The sequence below is a fragment of the Rhinolophus sinicus genome, chromosome 5, assembly GCF_057876585.1.
Source record: "Rhinolophus sinicus isolate RSI-liver-muscle chromosome 5, RSI-T2T, whole genome shotgun sequence".
NCBI classification, from domain to species: Eukaryota; Metazoa; Chordata; class Mammalia; order Chiroptera; family Rhinolophidae; genus Rhinolophus; species Rhinolophus sinicus.
This window is the reverse complement of record NC_142505.1, coordinates 37,915,252-37,938,845: the sequence shown is the minus strand read 5'-3', so window position 1 is coordinate 37,938,845 and position 23,594 is coordinate 37,915,252. Positions and strand designations below refer to the sequence as shown.

The 23,594-nt window shown below is 47.9% G+C and overlaps 1 protein-coding gene across 6 annotated transcripts in view; it reads left to right on the top strand.

Annotated features, from left to right (window-relative positions):
• Positions 1 to 2,452: 2,452 nt before the first annotated feature.
• NMNAT3 (nicotinamide nucleotide adenylyltransferase 3) overlaps positions 2,453 to 23,594 on the top strand; it is a 98,541-nt gene continuing 77,399 nt past the window's right edge. For 2 of the 6 annotated variants that reach the window (XM_074312925.2, XM_019747488.3), the window contains exon 1: positions 2,460 to 2,734. The gene's annotated coding sequence lies outside the window, so the exon portion shown is untranslated. Of the gene's footprint in view, positions 2,735 to 23,594 lie in introns of all 6 variants that reach the window. The other 4 variants (XM_019747482.3, XM_074312922.2, XM_074312926.2 and 1 more) reach the window with 3 other exon arrangements.

Here is a 23,594-nt window from a genome sequence, read left to right as displayed (position 1 = left end):
TGAGGCTCTTGCCTCCCAACACTAGGTGACACTACTTTCCATCCAGGAAGCCAGGCTTCCTCCTAGACCAAGCCTTAGTTAGTCTTCACTACTCCAGGGAAAGAAGCATCCCTTGCACAAGGAAGTCATTGCCCAGTCTCCGACTCACTCTCTGTGTCCAGTCTCTCCTTCCTTGGGTCAAGTCCAAACTCAGAATGAGTTAGCCCTTGATTTTAATACAACCTGTGGTACCAACATGCAACACACAGATTCTTAGACGTTCCTAACTTTTCTCATGAACCTCCCACTCTGCTGGGAGACAAACTGAGTTATCAATAAGAGAACATCCAAAGATAATCACCCTTAAATTTTTTTTTTTTAAATCTCAGAGTGGGGATGGCCAAAGTATGATACACAATCCAGAAGCAATAAAAAGAAAAGAGCAATAAATTTGACCAATATTTAAAATTTCTGAGTTGTTTAAAAAAATGGAAAAATATCATCCTTGTACACGTAGATATTAAGCTATTTAATCCTCCCCAAGAAGTAGAGGCTGTTACTTCCAATATCAGAAAAGGAAAATGAGGCTTGGAGATGTAAAGTAACTTTGCCCAAAGTCACCTTGTGGAGGACATGTCACTCCCTAAGTTGGAGTTATTCCCAAGTCCTTGATTCTCAAGAACTGGACAAGGGAAGGAGAAGGAGAATGAGCAGAAGAGAAGAGAGGCAGAGCAGAATATGGACCTCGAGAAAGAAGATATCTGCCAGGAAGGACTCCTCATGGTTAACTGGACCCAAATTCATAACCAGTTTAGCAGCCATTGCTGACAGAGGCCTTTCACACACCCTGCATTTCAGGAAAAAGCTACAGATTGAGCCTTCAGCCTCCTGCACTGTGTTCCTGAAATCTGAGCCAACCTTTACAAAGGAGTTCCTGTCACCTCCAGTCAGAATTGCTTCATAATAACCAATCAGAATGCACAAAACTGACCAATCAGGACAGCGTTGTTTGGATTAATCAGACTGCAAATTTGGATCCCACATTTGTGTGCAAATTGAGCATTGGGAACCAGGGTAGGAACTTTCTCTAGAAAAAATGGCCTCCCCTTTGTCTAGACAGAGTGTACTTTCGGTTTCCACCTGCGTTTGCATTTCCTGGGGTTGCAAACCGTTCACCTGAATAAAATTTCTCCTTTTTCCACACCCTAGATGGGGCCTCCAGTTGACATTAAAGTAGTGGCAGTGAATTTTTGTTGACCAAAGGAAGGAGGAGGGCTGAGCTCTCTAAAGAGAGAAGGGGTTTCAGAGAGGGCATAGACACTGTTTCTTCACTTTGAGTTGGAAGGGGTACACCAACCCCTTCACCTGGGCACTTATGGGTGCTAACCCCCTGTGCTGATGCAAGAGTGACAAGTATGGACCCTCCTAAAATTGGTGACCATGTTCCTGTCCAGCCAACCTCATGGGAGCATTGTGAGGATCTGCTGACTCAACAGAGGCCCAGAACCAGCTTTATAAAAACTACTCTCCATGCTAAGAATGTGTTAGTAGGAAAAGCTGGGAACTAAGTGTGCAGCAATCACAAATTCTTGACATCACTCTTGATGTCTCTCTTTTTTGTACACTCCAATTCACTCCATTAGGAAATCTGAATGGCAGACACTGATGAATCTTGACTTTCACCCCACAGCCCCTGGGAATGTTGGGATTTATGGGGGGGTTCTGGGTGGGCAGAGGAAGCCAGGCCACATTGGGGAAGCAAATTCAGGAAGTAAATTACCTAAGATAGGGACCTGAATCTCCAAGACCCCAAGATTTTGTTGCTTTCCTCATTCTAAATAAATGCTCATTTGCAAGCATTAATTCTATAAAGCTTTCTAAAGCAGCCTTTCTTTTCCCCCTCTCTCCATAGTTGTATAAGCTTCAGGTCCCAGAAAACCTTTATCCACTCTAGGGTTGAGGTTTCAGAGCTCACCAGGGCAGGACTTGAGAATAGAGGTGTAAATTTGTCAGGAGAAAGGAGGCAGGGGCACAGTAAGACAGTAAATCCTCATCTAACATGGCAGAAAGTCAATAGATAAATCAAAAAATCGCTATGTAAGCTTCTTTTTTAGCTACAAGGGGTGACCACCACAAGAACTAAATGGAGGAACTGATATAAAGAGCTGTGCCTGGAGAGCGAGGGAGAAGGGCTTGTGCTTTCATACAAGAAAATTTTGTTTTGTAAAAAGTGCCCATGCTTATTTGAAATATGTTTTAATTTGAGCTTTAAAAATGTAAAATTCAATAAGCGAAGAAATAAAACGGAATACAAAACACAGGAAAATAAAAAGCAAACACGCACGTTAACACATTAACAGAAGGGCCAGTGAGTCGGGGCAGGGATGGGGGTGGAGCGAGTGGGCGGGGCTTGGGGCGGGGCGCAGAGCCCGGTCTCCTTAGGGCCCGCCCCCCGTGAGGGGGCGAGGCGCAGAGCCTAATTTCCCTGTGACTCCGCCTACAGCGGAGAGCCAGGAGAGCGCCGGGTCAAGTTCGCCTTAGGCCCGCCCCCCAGCGCAAGGTCGAGGCGCGCTGGTACTGGGGTTGTCCCACTGCCTAGGGCCTCGCGTACGCAGACCAGGCGCTATCCCCGCGAGGTCCTCGGGTGTAGGGCCGCTCGCAGGCCGAGAGCCTCGGTTCGGCGCGGCCGATGTCCCAGTCCCCGGAAGTCCCCCAAGGCTGGCCGAGCGCCACTGAGGAGCCCCGTGTCGCGCAGGTAAGCGCAGCCGGGCCGACCTTGATGAGCCCGCCTTTGCCTTCTCGAGCGCCGGCCAAAACCTGGGCGCCGGCACGGCAGGGGGCGGTGGCGTGCGGAGCCCAGCGGCGGGTCCCGGGTCGGACGGACCCCAGCACGCTTCCTCCACCGCTGCGCGCCGCCCATTCTTGCTTCAGAGTTGCCAGCCTAACCCCAGTGCTCCTGTGGCTCTGACCCAAGCCCGGCAGGTGTGAGTTCGGATCCCACCTTCAGCACTTGTGCACTTAACAGATACAAATAAGTATCCCACAAATTCCTATCGTGATCCACCGAGTGCCCACCACTGACCTAAGTGCCGGGGACACAGTGATGGGCAAACGAACGTGGCGCATGCCTCCATGGAGCGTACAGTCTAGTGGAAAAATCCCGCACAGAAATGTAAACGTTAAAACTGTGGTAAGAGCTGTGGGGATAGAAAGTTCAGGGTGCTGGGAGAGTATTTAACCGATGGTCCCCAAGATGCTGGAGCTCAAACTTAAATGTGAATGGAAAATTCCAGCGTGGAGAACAACAGAGCAAACATTTTTGTTGGGAGAGGATGTGGTGTGTTTAAGGAAAGGAATGTCAGTGTGTCTGGCCTGCACAGAGCTGGAAGGGGAAGCAAATTCCTTAACTTCTGTAAAATGGGACTGTGCCTACCCACCGACCATTGGGACACTGAATGTAAATGATTTCACAGTGTTTCAGGTAGGTAGTAAGTGAAGTAAAGGTGAAGCTGAATGGAGCAGGATGTTGATCTGGGCTAAACAGTGTGCCTGCCTCTGAGCAAACTCACTCACCCTCTCCTGGAGTCCTGTTTCTTTGAGTCTGTCAAACAGCCTGTTCTCTAAAATGACGCTGGTTTGGTCATTCATTCTGGAAACATTTACCTGGCTCCCACCTTGCACTGGCTCTGAGGATTCAGAGAAATCAGACATGGGCCCTGCCCTCCTGAACTCATCCGGAGCAGGCCAGGTGAAGTATATTGAGTTCCAGTCCGGTGGGCCTAGTGCTCTGGGAGCCCAGGGGAGCGGGGACTGAACCTCTGGCCTTGCCCGAGAAAGACCCTCTGCTTCTGACTAGGTAGCCATTTCCCAGAAAGCCTCACCCATCACTGCCAGCTCCATGAATCCCCGAGAACGTAAGGCTCACCTTCCTCCACTGAGCTTCAGTTACTTCCTTCCTTTTATTGGTGGCATCACCCTCTCAAACTGGCCAGAAATCTACCCAGAGGGCAGCAGCCCTGCTGGTCCCTCGCTGAGCAACTCAGATCTTGAAACTCCAGGGATTTTGGAGAGGGTTTAGGGCTTCAGGAAATACCTGTCAACTGCTTGGTGTACTTTATTGGCTTGAATGGTCCAAATTCTTTCCTTGGCTCTGTTTACACTGTTGGTGTAGACTCAGGATTTGCTCCATGAAAAGTGGCTGGGATGCCCAGAGAGTGGGGGAGCACAGTTGAGAGAGGAGTCTGGCGCCTTTTGTGGGTGTTGGTAAGAAAACAGAGGACAGATGTTAACAGAAGGGAGCTGGAGGATGGGGGAGAGAGGGCAGTCTTTCCGCTCGCAGACACCAGGGCAGTCCCAGACTTGGAGAGGAGAGCGCAAGGCTAGGCATTTGCAGACCTGCGTTCGCATTCTTACTCATTACTTCCCAGCTCTGTGACTGACCCTGGTCTCAGTATGTAAGCTGAACACAGTGCTTGGCATAGAGTTTGCGCTGAAGAAATATTAACTCCTCCTTCCCCTAAATGAACTAAAATAGGAATAATGATAGTGCCTACCTCGGGGGTTATCATGGGGATTTAATGAGTTAATGTACCTAAAATACACAGAGCAGTGCTTGACATGTAGGAAGTTACTACTGCTGCTGCTGCTATTGTTATTATTCCGTATTCTGGGCAAAAACTGGTGAAACAAGGCAGGCGGAGGGTAAGAGGTGGGGGTGAGGGGTTGGCTCTGAGGGACTGTGCGGGGTGATTAGCAGGGGAGTTGAGTTATCTGTTGCAGTGGTTTTACCAGAAAGCATCAGCCTGGCAGGATAAAAGGGGTGTTCTGCATGATAAAGGGCGTCCTGGACAGCCACAGTCAGAAAGCCTGAAGACTCAAGCCAGAGGAAACACAGCAGAAGTCATGGGGGGAAATCTAGAGTTGAGAAAGAACTAAAATTGTCTTGTTTGTGGTGTGTCTCTAACCCACAGCTGGGTATGGGTGTCCCATGAGGGGCTGCCCCTGCCCTTATATGGTAATTGCCTGAGACTGGTCTGGGAGCTATGGAATCCAATTCTATAAGTCCTGCACCCAGCACAGTACTGAGCCCAGAATGAATGAATGAATGAATGAATGAATATGAATCTGCAAGGCAAGCATCCCTGTGTTTAAGCGTGCTGTTAAAAGAGTATGGAGCTAGGGAAAGAGAACTAGTGTTTTTGAGCACTTGCTAGGGACCAAGTATTTTCATTTATGTTGCACCTTAGTGGTGACCACCACAGCTTTGGAATCAGGTAAGTGTCTGTGTGACCTCACGTGTGTCACAGAAACTCTCTAAAGTTCAGCCTTTACGTCTGTAAAATGGGAATCATTGTACCTAACTCAGAGGGCTGTTAATGAGTATTAAATCATGCTCACATATAAGTATACTGATGATGTCCTTAGTGCACAGTCAGTAATAGCTGCTGCTAATTTTTATGAATCCTGATGATCTCCGCTCTGGTGAGGAACAGAAGGCCACAGGTACAGGTAGGTGGTGTTGATTCTGAACTCTGTCCCATCCAGAAGCAATGGCTGTCTGCAGACACTAACCAGACAGGTTGTGTGAAATGAAGTCAACTTTATGTGCATTTCATGTATTACTTAAAGCGGTTGACTATGTGAAATCTTAAAAGAAAAGAAACCTGCAAAATTATAATTTATGTGCCTTTCAAGTTCAGGTATTTTGTCATCTAGATAAATCTTCCATGCATCTATGTTAAACCACTTTAGACTGTCGAAGCTCTTAAATAAAGTGCCTTGTCCTGACCAGTGTCTGTTTTTGCTCGTTTATCATAGTTCCCTGGTGAAGACAGACAAATCCGATTTTGCAAGGCACGCCTCAGGATGGCAGCTCCTGCCCCACTGTTTTAGCCGTGCAGTTCTGCATGGTGGTGTTTAACAAACCACAGTGGACTCATGATTCTTTCATCATTGTCTCTCACCTGCTCGTAAACCCACAGTACCAATCTAGGAATTAGGAATAGAAAGTCATTCTGTTTCTAGTGTGAATCTGGGGAAATCAGCTCCAAGGAAATCTAAGGTACTCAGTGATGGGTTTGGGGATTAAAGTTCCTTGGATGAGGTAGGCAGTGCCTTCTAGAAGTGAGAGCTGTCTGCTCTTTCCACCCGAGAGTGCCATCTCTGGGCCTGGCCTCCTGCCCAGTGAAATTCTGATCTGCGTGTCCTTGCCTCCCTGCTTTCACTGCCTGTGGCCAGAGCTGCCCCAACGCCGAATTCCTAGAGCATTTGCCTTCCCATCGTCTCAGTGGGCACCTCACCAGGCATGGCCATCTCCAGCTTTCCCGGAATTACCTCTTCAGCTGGCCTGGAAACACTTCCACAGCTATTGGACCACGTGTTCCTGGTACCCAGAACTGTGCCTGGCTCATTGTTCTCCTTCCTTTCCCCCTTTCTTCTTTCTATACATTCTTCAGACAGTGTCCCAGCGATTAGAATGCTGAGCCAAAATGACACAGTTTTAACCCACATGCAGCCGACAGACATCAGGAGACAGATTATTAACAAAGACAGAATTAACCACATCCACACACACACACACACACACACACACACACACACACACACACGGTCACATTATAAACTGGAGTAACTGCCCTGAAGGAGCAGCCTGGTGTGCTGTGAGAATGGGTAACGGTGGGACAGATATAGAAATATAGTCAGTACTACTGTAAGTAGAGTGTATCCAGAAATGGCTTATTGTTGTTTTTATTGCGGTAACATTGGTTAATATCATATAAATTTCAGGTGTATAACATAATTCCGTATCTGTATACACTATAGTATGCTGACCACCAACATAAGTGTTGGAGGCTTATGTTCATTTATTCATATGCCTTTGAAGACTGTTGGATAGTGTTTTTCTATAAATTCTGGTAAACAATGTGTTTTGCTGCCAAGGTAATTTTATAAGAATGTGTATATGTTTCCAAAAGTAATTGTGCTTTGGCTTTGAAATGGGAGAATAATGCTAATGCTCCAATTTACTTGCCCCTTAAGAGTTTACAGAGCCTCTCCTCGGGTGTTATCTCATTGGGTGCTCCTGTGAGGGTAGATCTGGTGGGATGGGTGCTGGAGCCCTCTCCCTTCCGAGGGACAGGAGCTACCTGAAAGCCTGTTTGTTTTCTCCTTCTTCAGTGCCCCTGGGCACCAGGCTGAGGTTCCAGCATAGATTTTTATCACATTGTATCCAGTGACCTGCCATGTGAGAGAAAGAGGGGCAAAGCTGACTGCTGTTATCCAGAGGGTGGGACCACCTGTCCGCATGGAGAGCCACGCCATTTCAGCCTCGTCCCTCGTGAGGAACCAGCCGTCCTCCAGAGGGTACCACACCTGCCTTCAAGCCCCTTCAGTTCCACTGAGAACAAGGAGAAAATACCACTAACAGGCCAGTTTTAAATAAGATGTGATCCAAACAGCTCCAGGAAACATTCTCTTCCCATGACTGAACATTATTAGAGAGTTATTTTATTTGTTGGGCGAGAGCTGTTCACAAAATACATCTGTGATCCCCACCAGTCTCAGATGTAGACCTTATTAGGAGAGATGAGCTGCCATGTTCCCCGAAGCAAAGGAACGGAACTGGCATCTCTGTGCAGAACTTGACGAGGCCTGAAGCCACTCTTGGTGGGCTGGGTTTGACTGCTGCATTCTCAGGGCACAGCATTAATAGAATTGTAATCATGTGGTCTGAGCCATGGAGAAAACAAGTGACTGTAGAAATCACCCTTCCTTTAGGCTGACACACAGTGACAGTATTTATGTCTCTTGAAAGTGCATGTTAAGTGGTGGGTATTTATAAAAAGCATTCTAAGGAGTAAATGTGTCCATCAGTCAACCTGGAACTTCTCAGAGCTCCCAGGATGGTTCTAAATTAGAGCCAATCTTCCTTCCTGCCGTTCCCCTCCCATCAGCACCCCCCTCCACCCGCCTTTCTTCCTCTTATAAAATGAATTGTCAAGGCAGGCTACAGCCAAGGTAGGAGTGTGGGAGCTCACTTGCAGAAGAAGCAGAGTTAACATATTAAAGGCGGATGCAGGGAGGTTACTGCCTTGACTCCGGTCCTTGCCACCTAGTCACAGTGTTCAGAAGAGAGGAGAGTGTGGAGGGAGGCTGACCAACACGTGCAGACGGATTGTATCAGCCAGTCTGCTCACTGCAAAGGGTGTGCAGTTGGCGGGGGGTGGGGGGGGAGAATGATGAAAACAAGTTATGCAAACGAACCCAAATTTGGTCCCCAAAAGTTGCATATTGGAGAGAATGAACGTCAGTGTCAGTAAGCGAATCACACCAGGCCAGGTAAAGAGCAGGCTTTAATAAAAGGCTCGATGTTTCTCTGTGAGCAGGTGGTCATTAGGACAAAATGCCCGCTACATAAATTGGTGTGGAGGAGTGTAACTTGAAATTATTACTGACTTTCAAACGTTCATTTTAAAGATCAGAAATAGGTGTTTATGGCACAAACCCTATACTTAGTATCAAAGACTGCTTTGCTTTTTACTTCTCCCATCCGGCCTTCTTTTATGTAACTCTTAGGATGACTTTGGTCATTCTTGCCTTACTGTGTTTTTGTGAGAAAAGGATGCCAGTGTCTGTTAGCCACTTTATATTTTATAAGTAATCAAAGGGCCACAGATGATAAAAGGAGGAGAGCTGCCTGTTTCAGATGTTACTGAAATGCCACTCACTACCCTTTGCCTTTTTCTGGGATTCTGTCTTCAGAAAATAATTTGAACAGTAAAAAGAGCTGTTGTATAAAGATGCATTGTTATTTATAATGGTGAAAACTTCGAAGTGACCTGAGTGTGCAGTATAGGAAGGTAGTCAAATGACAGAACACCAGGTTGATGGAATGTTATGCAGTATTTAAAAACATGGACATTAGTAATGTGGGAAGGTGTGTCGTGCTCAGTGAACAGAGAACGCCGTTGCATTGAGGTGTGTTCAGCAACACAGCCTGCGAGGGAAGCCTCCAAGCGGATAAGAACTGCGTTTGAACAGTGGAACTGTGAATCACTTTTTCACATGCTTCAAACTTTCTGTATTGTTTTATTATTCCCATAACTTTCTTTAAAAACCCTCGAATGAGCTAAGTCAAATAGTGATCTTTATGCTGTTTGCAGTTTTAAGGGCATGGCGTTTGTGGCCTTCACCTGATTAGGTCTTTCAGTCAACCAATTTCTAAAGCCAGGCTTGGCTGCCTGCCTCCATGTCACTGTGGGAGGGACATACTCTGGGTCTACTGGCTGAATGGCCTGCAGAGATGCTCACTCTGGCCCTGTAGACTCAGATGCTCAGGATTTTTAAGGTATAGGAAGCGACTGCTCCTTCCTGCCCTGTACCCTCATCTCCCTCTGCCAGCCTCTCCTCCTTGTCCCCCACCTGTTGCTCAGGGGTAGGGGGGTGGGGTTTGTAACCTTTGGGGGCCCTATTGGTGAAATTTCAGCAACCTCTGTTCCCCCAACTCTCTCTCTCTCTGTCTGCCCCCCTAAGTCAGCAGTTGCCCAGGTCAGCCCTGCATCACTCTGGCTTCTTGTCCTGCTCAGCCCTGGGTACTTTAATTCCTCAGAGACTGCATTGTATGTCGTTAATGCCAGCTCTCCCTGTGTCGGCCCTGCACCCATGTGTCCTCTGCTGCCTGATGGTGGCAATGGCCCATTGCGTGGCCAAGGGCATATTCTAAAACAGTTCTCAAATTCACTCAATTGGCCAAGCATTGGGAAAGCATGACATGTGTCTTTATTTGAGAAAAGGATTTGAGTCTGCATGGTTTATTTGGGAGGAGATCGCAGGACGCGCTAGCAGGTAGGGAGATGAGCCAGAGGAGCGCAGCATCGAGCAGGTCCCCAGTGAGGACCACTGGGGTTTAAACCTGTTGGGAGCCCCCAGCAGCCAGCGTACAACACCCACCCCAGAGTTAGCCTCTTGTGGGGCTGGGGTGTACACACCGTGGATGGCTGCCCCTCATTGGCTGAGCATTGCTCCTTCGGGGAGTTCCAGCAGCTTTTTGTCTGCAGGTGAAGCACCAGGGCAAAGGGATGGTGGTGCTGGCATGTGGAAGTCAAGCTGGCTTCTCTAAAATGGTGAGGCCCGAGAGCTCAGGGCTAGCAGTGTCTGCGGTGACATTCTTCCCTAAACGCCACGATGCACACTGTCAGTGTAGGCAACGGAAGGTAACCAAATCCCTACTTCTGGGCTGAATCAGAGATCTGCTTCGAGTAAATTGAAGACTACATGAAGTAGTAACCAACCCCAAAAGATTTCGAAAAATTGTGGGAATAAAACTTTAAATAAGAAAAGTGGTACCGTACTTTTTTCCCCCGTGCATTGGGATGGACTACCGATCCTTGAGTGAAGTGGCCGAGTGCTAGTATTCTGCAGCTGTGCAGTTTGAGACCCAACACTTTAAAAAAGGAATTGAAGTACCCAGGCCTGAATGTATAATAAGATTTATCTTTATTGTTGCAATATTCCCCCTTTGTTGTAGCTTGATTTTTTTCTGTTATTTCTCAAATACATTGAGGTGATCTTAAAAGAAAAACTCATTAGGAGAAAGCATTTAATGTGATTTGTATCAATCCACCATTATATCTCCAGTGCCGTGTTTTACTATTAATACTGGATTCACCATACCAGAGGATGGGAGAAAAGTTCTGTAGTTATGGCTGCAGGCACTGAGATGAATGTTCTGTAGTCACTGCCTTTATATAGAAACACTCCTTCTCCAATTAAAGATTTACTAAGCTCTTCATCAAAATATTTATTCACAATTGAAGCATACAAGATGGCTGTGCTGACCTTTCAACTGAATTCGCTCTATAGTTTTGTGGGTCCCAACCTATTTTGTGTGCTTTTTTTTTTTTTTTTCTATGCACGGAGGAGGAATTACAGCAGAAGTTTTGGGGCATAAAGCAGAGTCTGGAAACATTCTCTATACATTTATGATTACTAAGTATATTAGAATATTTGTCATTACAAATGAAGGCCTTATTCCAAGAGATGATTTGAAATTATTCATGTCACAGGCTCAAAAGGGTTAGTGGCTAAAGTTCCTATGCTTTGAGTTATGGGCATTTGGGAATCTGTATAGAAAAGATTCCTGAGCCCAGTGTTTTAGAGAAATGAGGCCATTTCCCTTTAAGCTGTGGTTCAACATGCGTTCCATAAAGAATGAGCTGGCTGATACCTGGTGTTCAGGCCCTGTTCCCAAGTCCTGTGTGCATGGCAGACATCACTCATTGATCCCGAGCCTGCATCTTCCTCTCCAGGGTGGTCCTGGCAGCCACTACCGTTCATCAGTATCGGCTCACCACAGGAAGCCTACGGACACCCTGTGCCTTGTCACACCTTCTTATCCATCCTTGGCATTGCAGTGAATCATCAACAAAAGACTCTTTCCTAGTCTCTACAAAAAAAAGAATGAATTCCAGAGGCAGTCAGTTGGACCACTTGTGCCTTTTTAATCATCTCTCTGTCATGCAGACGGTAGTTATTCAATTCGTCAATGTTTGCCTCCCTTCCTTTTTTCTTTCAATTGTGTGCATTTTATCTTTTCCTTTCTTCCTTTTTTCCTCTAATGTTGCTTAGAAAATAAAGCAAAGAACCCCAGATTATTTGCTATTGGGTTGAAGTCATTTGTATTAATGGGAATGCATTGAGATTTTAATTTTTTCCCTACTTCTTCAGGAAGACCACTGTGCCATAAGTCAGCAGTGACTTCCACATTGCCACGTCTTCTGGGCTTTCTCCATCCGTATCTTTCGTGCAACATGTGATACCTCTGACCATGTCCACCTCTTGACCCTTCTTTCTTGGATTTCCCTCCTTCCTGCCTGATAGTTTTCTTCTTTGATTTCTCTACCTGCTGCCTTTTTTCCTCTCCTGACATTTTCAGTGGGACATCCCCAGGGTTCTTCCCCTGGCTTCCTCTTGTTGGTACACTCCACCTGGATGATTTTATCACCTTTACATACACACTTCCTGCATCCTCATCTCCATCACACTCCTTCTATGGAGCCCAGGTCTTTGTATCCAGCAGCCTGCTGAATGGTGCCTCTTGGGATTCACATGTAGGCATCCAGAATCAGCATGTTTCACTTGTTCTAGGCTATTCCTCTTCTCACAGGGCGAACTAAATTCTTGTCCCTCTCACATTGTTTCCGCTACCTCCTTGGGGTCATAGGTAAAGTGTCCTAAGCTTGTCAGAAATCTTCCATCTTGGAAAATCAAGTGGAAGACTAGGGCACAAACCAAGAACTACTCAAAACTTAGGGGTTTTAAAAGAAAACAATCATTTAATTATTCTGGGAGTTGACTAGGCCCAACAAGGCAGAGCTTGCTCTGGGTCTCTCGCTCAATGACAGTCAGATGGTGGCTGGGGCTAGAGCCATCTCAGAAGCTTACTTCCTCAGGGCCTGGCAGCTGGGACCTGGGCCAACCGTTGGCTGGAATGCCTTGTCCTGCAGCTAACTATTCCTTTGAGAAACACCTGAAATGCCACAGAAGCTTTCTGTTTTGTTTGTTTTTTTTTAATTTTTTGAATAGGTAACATATTTACATGATTAGAAAGTTAAGAAAAAAATAAATATAAATGTATACAATGAAAAACTAAGGTTGCTAATCAGCTAACCTTAAAATTATCTTGGATCATCCAGATGGAAATGATGTAATCATATGGGTCCTTATAAGTGAAAAAGGAAGGCAGGGGAATCAGTCAGACAATGCAGTGTGAGAGAGACTGGGCCAGCCATGGCTGGCTTAGAAGATGGAAGGGGGCACGAGCCAAGGATTGTGGCCGGAAGCTGGAAAAGGCAAGAAATGGATTCTCCCCTAGAGTCTCCAGAAAGGAACACAGCCTTGCTAACACCTTGACTTTAGCCCAGTGAGATTCCTTTTGGACTTTTGACCTGCAAAATTGTCAGATAATAAAATGTGTGTGTGTGTTTAAGCCACTGAGTTTGAGATCATTTGTTATAACAGCAACAGCAAACTACTACATCTGTAAAGGTAGATAATCATTCCTTTCTCAAAATCTTGAAATGTGGAATTAGGGAAATAATGCCCAAAAATTACCCAGCAAAGCTCCTGGGATGTAACAGATGCTTCGGGGGGAGGCAGCAGTGATTATTAACGCAGTAAAGGGAGAGTAGCTAATGGCAGGTATCTGAAGAATCAAGGTTAGTGCCTCTGAAGTGACTTTCAGGGCTAGTAGGAGGCCAGTAGGAGACACCAGATGACCCGGTCGGGTGGCCAAAGGAACCCCTTCTGCTCCGATAGTCCACAAGGCCTTCCTGCTCTGGTTCTTCAGCACTCAGCACCATCCTATATGAGGAAGCAGGAGTTCGGGAAGGGCTGACCCAGCGATCTCTTCCATCAGACAGCCCTGCCTGAGATCTGGTGGGATGCAGCCTCTCTGCTGGGCCCTCACTCACCCTCATGTCTTTGGCTGCCCTTTGGGCCTTAAAGATTATCACTGTCACCCCTACTGTCAGCAGCTGAACTTGAGTGAACTTGTTACAGCCCAGACCTTTGGCGTGTCCACACCTCCTACCAGTCTCTCCGTGGCTTCTTTATATCCTTAGTTATAAAACTTCTCTTCAGCCAGACTTCAGATGGTTCTCTAGATGGATTGTTCTGTAATTTTAGTTGTAATTTTAATGTGTTCACGAAAGGAAGCGCACACAATGTGTATCTACTCTGCCATCTTGGATCTCTCAAAAGTTCATTTTTCAAACTTTGTATTAAAATAGGTAAACAGATTCCCTGATCTCCCATTAGCCTCCTCTTTCTTTGCATTTTTCCTTATCAAAATAGCCAGCCAGTGAAGAGGAGCAGCCACCAGTGTTCTTACCTTATCTTCTCAATATTTCCAAGGGTTTTGCCAAATCTGTAGTCTGTGTTGAGCATCTTGTAAACCAGACATCACTGTGAGCCAAGAGGCCAGACGTGGCCAAGTACTGGGTTAGCTCTCTAAGTACAATGTTATTCTTTAACTGAAACTCTCTCTTTCCTATAAGCCTTTGGACATAGGAACGCATAATAGATGACCTCTGAGTGGTAATTTCATAAATTCTTGGTGAAATGAATTGTATCAGATCAATATATCTGTAGGTTCATCACATTTTTTGAGCTGCGAGGGACTTGAAGATGAATCTGGTACAGCTCTGGTAGTGGAGGAAACATTCATTTTAACTGCATAGTCAATTCTCAATTAACAAGGGTAATGGGGTGGAAGGAGGTCAGTGATAATCAAAAATCGTGGCGAAAATAAAATTACAGTCAACACTGGATTTTCTGGAGGCTAATTAACTGGTTTGTGGATTAATTGAGGTTAAGACACAGTGGACCCTAGTGTGTCATTGCCTTGGTAATTGGTCAGCAGCTGCTCACCACCTGGCCTCCACCCCCCGGCCTCCACCCCCCGTCCCCGCCCCCATTCTGTCCCAGGGAGGAGACGGGCTTCTTAGGGACTAGATCAGGCAGAGCTGGCTGACCTTGGCTGGTTTAGAATCACGATGGTGCAGACCTCAGTCTTGAGAGCTGGATGAAAGCTGCTTGTAAAGCTTGTCGCTCCTGCCCCTTGAGCAGTGGTTCTCAAACAAGAGCTGCATCAGACCTACCTGGAGAGCTTGTGAAGCCCCAAATTGCTGGGCTCCAGCCCCAATTTCTGATTCAGTAGGTGTCGTGCAGGGTGGCCTGTGGGGCCTCTGGTCCCGCTCCCCACATAAGAACGCAGGACACTGTGAGGCCAAAAAGGAACACCCACGGAGCCATAGATAGGGATGTCATACCACTATCTTCTCGCTGGCGGCTGGGTTGGAGACACAGGAAGCAGGAGCCACACTGTCCGCAACCCGCCGTCCTAACTGCAATCTGCGCTTGCCAGCCACCATCTTCTTGCTAGCCCCCATTTTCTGCTAGCATAGCCACAGCAGTTATACTAGTGGCCAATGGCTCACCGGTTACAGCTGATGGCCAACCAGCCACAGCTGATGGCCATCCAATCACAGTTGATGGCCATTTACTACCTGAGCCAGCACCTTTCCACGTGAGGCTGAGAGCCTGGAAACTGCACTCCTGGCTCTGTCCCCACAGTAAGTCTGGAGTGCGGCCTGAGCACTTGCATGTCTAACAAGTACCCAGGTGGTGGTAATACTTCCAGCCCGGGGACCACCCTTAGAGAACTGCTTTCCAAGCCATTCTTTTCTTCTAAGTTGCACATTAGAATCATCTGGGGAGCTTTGTAAACCTACCGCTGCCTAGATAACACCCCGGTCAGTTATACAAGAGGCTCTGGAGGTGGCACTCAGGCTTGGGTGTTTTTAAAGCTCCCAGGTGTCTTTAATGTGCATCTAGGATTGGCAACCGCTGCTCTAGGTACCACACTTCAGTCATCTGCAGACGTCTCATGATTTTTTCCATATCTTTACCACCCTCCCCCCCCCGCATGTATTTGTTTAATATTTCTTTAAATATTTTTTTCATGGGAGTACATTTATTTAAAAAGCAAACTATATATCCCCTTCATGTAGGAAAACTAGTTCCGCAGGCCAGATATGGGACATATCTGTAAAAACAAACATACTAAAATTCCTGTCTAGAATTTTCTTGCATCTCATCATACTTCGGGAGTCTGTACTCTAGAACTGTGCTTTTCTCGTCTCTGTTTTTGTCCACACAGGGGATGGAATATGCTATTTGTGTTGTCCGTCCCCTCTGTGGGTCAGGCAGGTGTGTGCTAACTGTGGACGTACCTGATCATCTCCCCACAAAAGAAACAGGTTGGGATGCCAGTGAGAGTGACTTCATTACACATAACCTTGAATAGGTGACAATCGCCACTTTTTAAAAAGGAATGAATCAATAGGAGGCTGCATAAACTGTGACACAGGCAAAGAGGGGAATACTACTTAGCAATGGAAAGGAAGAAACTACTGACGTACACACCACCTGGATGAATCTCACAGACATTAGGCTGAGTGAAAGCCAGACACAGAAGACTACACTGTGTGATTCCATTTCTATATAGAGTTCTAAATCAGGCAAAACTATAGTCTATGGTGGAAAAATTTAGAACAGTGGTTGCTTGAGGGAAGGGGGACAGGGAGATGGAGTGGGAAGAGACACGAGGGGCTTTCTGGGGTGATGGGATGTTCTGTGTCTTATAGGGGTTGGAATCACATGGGTACATACATTTGTCAAAATTCATTGTATGGTGTCCTCAAGATTTGTTAATTTTGTTGTATGTTGAAAATAAAAGGAAAAAAAGAAGGCTAAACAAATACTGAACTCTAGTTCGTGATATGCATACTGAAATATTTAGGGAAAAGTGCACTGCTGTCTGCACCTTACTTTGAAAGGCATCAAAAAATAAGCTGGATTAATGGATAGATAGAGGGATAGATACATGCCAAAACAAGCAAATAAAATGTTAATGGTAGAATCTAGGTGAGGGATATCCAGGCGTTCATTTTTTAAATTCTTTCAAGTTGGCAGTATGTTTGAAAATCTTTCCTAGTAAAGATTGGGGTGGAAATGACATACACGTTCTAAACAACGAACAAGTGCTTCACCCACATGCCTGAGCTCTCCAGCATTTGCCACTCCAGTGGGTCTTACCAGGGACGGCTCCTGCGGAAGACGATGGGCTGCAGGATCGGAGGGGCGAGCAAGAGTGGAAGGGTGGGATCCCTGAGAGAGGCTGCTGCACGGGGAGAGAGGACTGTGACGCCCTGTGCTGGGTCCCGCTTCCAGCACAAAGAGCCTTCCGTCACCTGCGCTGTGTCCTGGAGGTTCCCTGGGGGGCACCTTGGCAGCGAGCCCTGGGAGGAGTTATGCAGATGCTATGTTAGAAGTGACCTGCAAACACCACCCGGACCCCACCACAGAAAGGCGGGTGTGAGGGGTGAGGAAGAAAGGGGGTTTTCCAGGCTCATCCCACCAGCTTAACTCCAGAATGTGCTGCCTTATTGTCTCTCTGGGCACCGTGACCCCAAGGATGTGCCTGGAGGAAAAGTGGAGGTGCGGGGGCAGGAGTTTACCATCATGGGGGTCAGGCAGGTGCAGTGAGCAAGAGCGGCCCTCTCAGGCCTGGTAGGGGGCTCTCTAGGTGCCCCACTGTGGGGGCAGAGCCCCAGAAAGAAGTTTCCAGGCTCTCGGCCTCACATAGATAGGTGCCTGGCTCAGGTAGTAAATGGCCATCAACTGTGATTGCATGGCCATCAGCTGTGGCTAGTTGGCCGTCAGCTGTAACCAGTGAGCCATTGGCCACTAATATAACTGCTGTGGCTACGCTAGGAGAGAGAGGAAAGAGAGAGAGAATGGGGGCTAGCAAGAAGATGGCGGCTGGGCTGGCAAGTGTGGATGGTGGTTTGCGGACAGTGTGGATCCAGCCTCCAGTGAGAGTATAGTGCCGCCAGAGAGAATATAGTGGTATGACTCCCCCATCTATGGCTCCGTGGGTGTTCCTGTTGGACCTCACCATGTCCTGCGTTCTTGTATGGGGAGCGGGAGCAGAGACCCCGCAGGCTTCCCCGCACGACACCCACAGCTCTGACCAGAGACTGACGCACCTCTGGACTGCAGGCTCCCCGCACCTCAGCACACCCATGACACATCTTTACAGCACAACCTCTCGACACCCTCCCTGTCACACTCTCACAGCACAACCCCCACAGCAAACCCCCCACAATGTATCCTCATGGCCTATCCCCGTGGTATACCCCCACAGCGTATGCCCCATGAAATAACCCCCCACATGATTCCCACCACACCGTGCAGCATAGCCCCTCTGTCACCTACCCTTAACTCCCATATCCACAGCACACCCCCCATGAGACACCCCACACACCCATCCTCCATCAGTCCCCTCCGTGGCAGACTCCCCCCACAGAAGCCCACACAACACCTCCTACGGCACATGCTCCTGTATGACACCTACTGCGACACACACCCCCGACACAACCTCAGCACACTCCCCACCGCACACGCCCACACTTGCAGGCACACACATGCACGCGTGCACACACACATCTGGGAAACACCCCGGCAGATCTCTGAGTTGAGGACCCCTCGCCTGTGCCATAGAGGAAAGAGAACCTGCAAATTAACCTGCTCTTACTCTTCCTTACTCAGGCAAGCATCTTGAGATACCCAGGAAGGAGAACAATTTAGTCTTGAGGGAAGAATTAATGCTTGATGTCTAAAGGATGGTTAATATGCTGATTACATCTGTGTTTCCTGCCAAAGTGAATGAGCCCATCTGGAATACCAAAGAGCCCAGGGCTTGGGTGGAGGGGCAGTCTGGACCCCTCCTGGTTTCTGCATCTTCATGGCAGGGAATGAAATGCCCCAGCCTTGTGATCAGACAGGAGCTCGTCCTTGCTCTGTTTCCCTGCACGGCCTCCAAGCTGCCGAGCCCGGTGCTGCCGTGTTCTCGTCAGACACAGGATGATAATAGTTCTCTGCACGGTGTTTGCAAAGATTAGAGATAACACAGAAGACAGTGTAGAAACAGGTACAGTATAGGTGCTGCCGAAAGATGAGTTAGTAGACCTACTAAGTGCCAGGTCCATAGTACACTGAGTAACTTTTAGCTGTTGTCATTGTTAGTATTTTTTTATTTATTCTGGTTGTGATTCATCACTGTCATCCGTGAGGGTTTAAAATATGAAAAGAGAACACTATTTAGAACTTCCAAAGCTGCAGTGATACTGTTTGCTTGGACCACAAATGGCATTTTGAATGTAAGTAGCCGCTTGCTTTTCCTATGTCTGACCCCCCATTAGAGAGAGAGCCTTGAGAGCAGGGACGTGTCCTCCACCCCTGTCCTCAGGACTGAGCACGGTTGCACGTGGAAGATGTTAGGAATTTGGACGGTTGGTGCCATTTTTTGATGAGCCACTCATCCTAATAATAAAACTGTTTAGCTTGTCCAAGCTGCACTTTCAAAACACCACTACCACAGCAGCTTCAAAACCACAAAGCCACAGTCGCGTTTCCATTTACTTGCTACTCTGTCAATCAATGTTGCAGGCAAATTAAATGGGACATTAAGCTGCCAATAGGCATGCATCTCTGCATGCTGGCATGCTCTTCACTTCAGTTAGTGACCTAAATTCATTGCCTCCCATCCATTCCCAAGGCTCTTCCTCATCCCTGTCCTAGCCAGTCCCCAGCAGGACAGGAAGGCAGCCACACATGGCCCTGCACTGGGTCTCGAGGAGAGGGGTCCGTGATGCCAGTTAGCGTGGCTGGATCCTTGCGGAGTTCCATCCGGAATATGACCAAACATTTCAGGTACTTGGATGCCTCAGAGTTAGCGGCTATCCCATCTTTAAAAATTCCTCCTAGAAGCAGAAAAAGCAAGAGTTGGGACCCAAGAGTGCAAGCCTGTGACCTAAAGCAGACCAGTTGTCAAGGAGCCTTTCTTAAGAGGCCTCACAGCAGCAATTCTGCCGCCAGCCCAGCTTGTCCCTGGTTTGCTGCAGCCTGGGCCCAGTTTTAGGTGAACCGATGGCGGTGAGCGAATGCACCTGTGCAGAAGGTCTGGTCTAACACAGCCCACAAGCGTGCGTTTCATTTTGCAAACCCTTGCTATTATAATGCCATTGGCGGACGATGCCACCTTGCTTAATTCTTCCCTCCCTCTGTGGCTTGGGCACTTTAGTAATTTAAAGTGCTTCTTTTCCTTGTTCATCTAGAGAAGTAAAAATAATTGTAATAGAAAATGGGTAATTTGCAGCTACAGTGCCAGGCTGATCATCAAAAACTTGTAAATGGAAACATGAGCATATGTTTATCACTTCTGGAAATTAGAATGCAATTGAAAGTAGCTGTGGCCTCAGAGAGGGCATTATGGAAGGGAAGGAAGGCTTAGTTGTTTGTGGGAGACCTGCCTGCTAATGAGGCTTTTAAGTGGCAGTTGCCTCAGGAGCAGTAAATAAAGGAAGGTGTCCCTGCGTGCTGCCCAGCTGTTCACAGGACCCTTGGGTAATCACCTGTGGATTGATCACTCCCCGGAATAACACCTTGCAGGGGCTCACCAGCCACCACTATTGGGATCAAGTTCGACCTTGACCTAGAACACAAGATCCTTGGCATCTGGCTGTGGAGAACCTCGTCATCCGCCTCACAACCTTGGCTGTTCTGTTGCCCTTCTTGCTGCTCTGACGTGCCCCCTGGCCTCCCACATTCTCAGCAAATGCTGTTTCCTCTTCCCAGCTCATTTACTTGCCTCACTCCTATTCATCCTTCAAAACCCAAAACTTGTATTACTTCCTCCTGGAACCTTTCCATACCCCTTTTGCACCCCTCGCTCCACCCAGCTGGGCTGGGGCCCTCCTCTGTGCACTCAGGCCACCTCTGTTTCCATTTATGCCAGTTCTTCCCACCCTGGGTTGTGAATGAACATTGTTAGCCGGTCTGTCTCGCTTCCCACCAGCACAGAGGGGGGGCCCTCCAGGCAGGCATATGGCTGCCACTTCTGTCTCCCTGGTTCCTGGCCTATTGCCTGACACTTAGTAGGTGTTGGTTGATGTTTGCTGAATGAGGGGATTATTAATGGCAGTGAAGGAATTGGAAAGAATTTTAAAGTTTGTCTTTTAAAAAAGCACAGTTACCATAGTCACTGATGAAGTAAGTGCCATAATGCATTCCCAGCCACCTGGGCTAGTTGGAGCCTCTGTGTCCTTATTGATTTTTGTGATGACATAAAGGGTGGAACATGAGATAGGCCTGCCGCCCAGTTTTCAAATCAAAAGCAAAATCGGCCCGAGTGGCATCGTGGTTTTGCCTCTGTCGGTTTCTGTGTGCTTTTCTGCCATGAGCAAGACATCAACATATTTACTGCTTTGCGTCTTACTTTTGTGACATTATCGGAAGTGTTGAAGGGCACACAAATGCTTTCAGCATGAAAAGGAGGTCGGTCTTAGTAATGAAGCACCTGTGAGCCCAGGAAGTGAGTTTCTCTCTCTTTATTCCCTTGCTCGGTAACCCAGCGTCCAGTTCTCTTGGCCTGCTGGTGAGTGGGCATGTCTGCCAGCCGCTGCGTTTCTCCTCCCTGTCCTTATTCTGAGGCAGTTCCGGGCTCATGGGTCAGTAGGGGTGCATTAAATCAGCCCCCTGGTTTGAAGTTGACTTTATTTTTCATCTGTAGTTTAACTTACTGAAATGCTCACTTTTCAGCTAGTCGGGTGCTTCTCATGCCCCAAGCCATGGAAAAAAGGGAGTAAGGTGAAACTCCTGCCCAATGGGTCTTACCTGTGAGACTCTCGCGTACAGTGCAGACGTTCCAGAACCATCCTTGGCCTGGGGCTGTGCCATCACGGGACTCTGTGTGCTCTACCAGCCGCTGGGACCTAGGGACGAGAGAGGAGAGGAGTCTGGGAGGAGAAGGGCTGGTCACGAGGCCCTGCGTAAAACCCTGACCAGGTCTCTTCGCTCGTCTCCATTCCTGACCTGTGAACCACGCGGCTGGACTAGAGAGTGTCTCTGGTCCCTTGTGTGTGGCTCTGAAATGCGATCAGGCCACGAGGGGCTCCAAGTAGGAAGAGGAGGGGGTATCTTGGCAGCTGGATTTGCTAGAGGAGTTGCTAGAACTGGGTAGCGCCGGTCTGTGGAGAGGCTCCTTTCTCCAGCCAGTCAGCACATCCTGTGCCCAGGTTATGTTCCAGTCCTATGCTGGACACAGAGATCGGAAAGGCAATGAGCTGACCAGACCCTTCTGGTCTGGAGCTCATAATCTAATGGAGAAGACAGGCCACGCGTAGTGCAGTCGTACACAAGCCCGCCCGCCAGCCGTTCCCCACTCCCCCCCGCCCCCGCCCCAGGCCTCAGCTGAGCCCTCTGCCAGACTTCTCCTGCCCCCACCTCATACATTCGACACCTACCAGTCGGTTGCGTTTGTTTCCAAATGCTTTGATGCCAGTTGTCCTTGCTGATAAGCCACAGAACTTTATTAAATATCCCATAAACTGATGGATCATGAGAATAAGAGGAAAGCGTAGGGGTTTTGATTTATGAGGAATGAATGGAATGCTATGAAAAGACTCAAAAAAGTGACAGTGGCTGCCGTCCCGCGCCCCTCCTTGAGGTGCTGGTGAAGGAACTAGGCTGTAAAAGATTGGCGGTGGTAGAGGCAGGGGAATCAGAAAACGAAGACAGATGCTGTCCCCATGCTGCTTCTTGTGCATCTCTATGTACCCTCTCCGCTAGAAGAAACTGGCCTGGGCATGTTGCTGATGGATGGGGGTTTGTGAAAGCTCCAGTCCTTGCTCCCAAGACAGTGCCTTGGTCCTCGCCTACTTGTAGCTTTAACTTAAAGTTGGAATTCCCTTAGCCATTTGTTAAGTGATTCCCTGTTTTAACCATTTGTGTCTGCTTTACCAGTCAGCCAAGGTTGGCTAAGAGGACTTCTGCAGCCACTGGTACTAGGTGACTGCTGAGGTGAGGCAGGGGACTGCCTGCTAGGAGCTGAGACTTACGGAGCTGGCAACAAGCACATCACGGACCACCTGTCTGCCTTGCCAGCGAGCTGGGGCTCCAGCCTGAGGGCAGAACGGGGCAAGCTCAAGGAGACGCTGGACAGGAAGATGGGGAGCAGGACAAGCCATGTGCTAGCCCCATAGATGCGAGGAAGGCCAGGTGACCCAGTGTTACAGAGCGGATGGAGCGAAAGGGAGGTCAGAGAGAGCTCTAGGAAGTGGGGTGTGCAGGATCCGGTGATGGGTGAATGGAGAGGGATGGTGGCGGGAGGCAAATGAAGGAGCCAGAATCACTCCCACACACTGACTGGATGATGGAGCTGTTCTGCTCACTTACAGGAAATTGGAGCGGGTCGTATGGATAAACTGAGGGGACCGGGACATTCCAGGTGGAGAGAAAAGCTCCAAGGATGGCAGGAAGCGAGGGGCTCCTAGCCAGATGCCGGCATCATTTATTCATCAAGCATTTACTGAGCACCTTCTGTGTGCCAGGTTGAAGGCCAGGAATGCTCACGTTGGTCTCAGACACAGAGGAGAAAGGGCCAACCTGGGAGGTGCTTGGGTGCTGAGAGGGCAGGGAGGCATGGGGTTCCCCACCCCCACCCCATCATGCCATCGCAGGGTTGACAGTGTGGGATGAGGTGCCACTCTTATGGAGAAACTGCTCCTGGCAGGCTGAGTTCTAGGAGGTGACAAACGGGGAGGTGCTGTGTTCTAGGAAGTGGAGGCAAGGAAGGCAGTGGAGGGAGAGGTCAGGTGCAAGGAGGACTCTCACAGGAGGAGGGAGAGGGAGGAGAAACGTTTGGGAGTCTCAAATGCAGCCTTTTACTGCTCACAGGATTCTGATTTAGGAAAATGGTAATGGGGAAACTACTGATACATGATCTGTTTGCTCAGGAAATAATCGCTTCAACTTGAGTAAGCATTTTATAGTTTCTCAGCATTTTATAGTTTTCTATTATCTTTTAGTTAAAGATTTTTTAAAATTACGAGGATTTTAACAATATCACTTACCTTTCGATGACACATCTAGAGGTGTAAGGTCTTTTGCATTGGGATTTAAAAAACAAACGAGTCTCGTTTTATGTGCAGAAT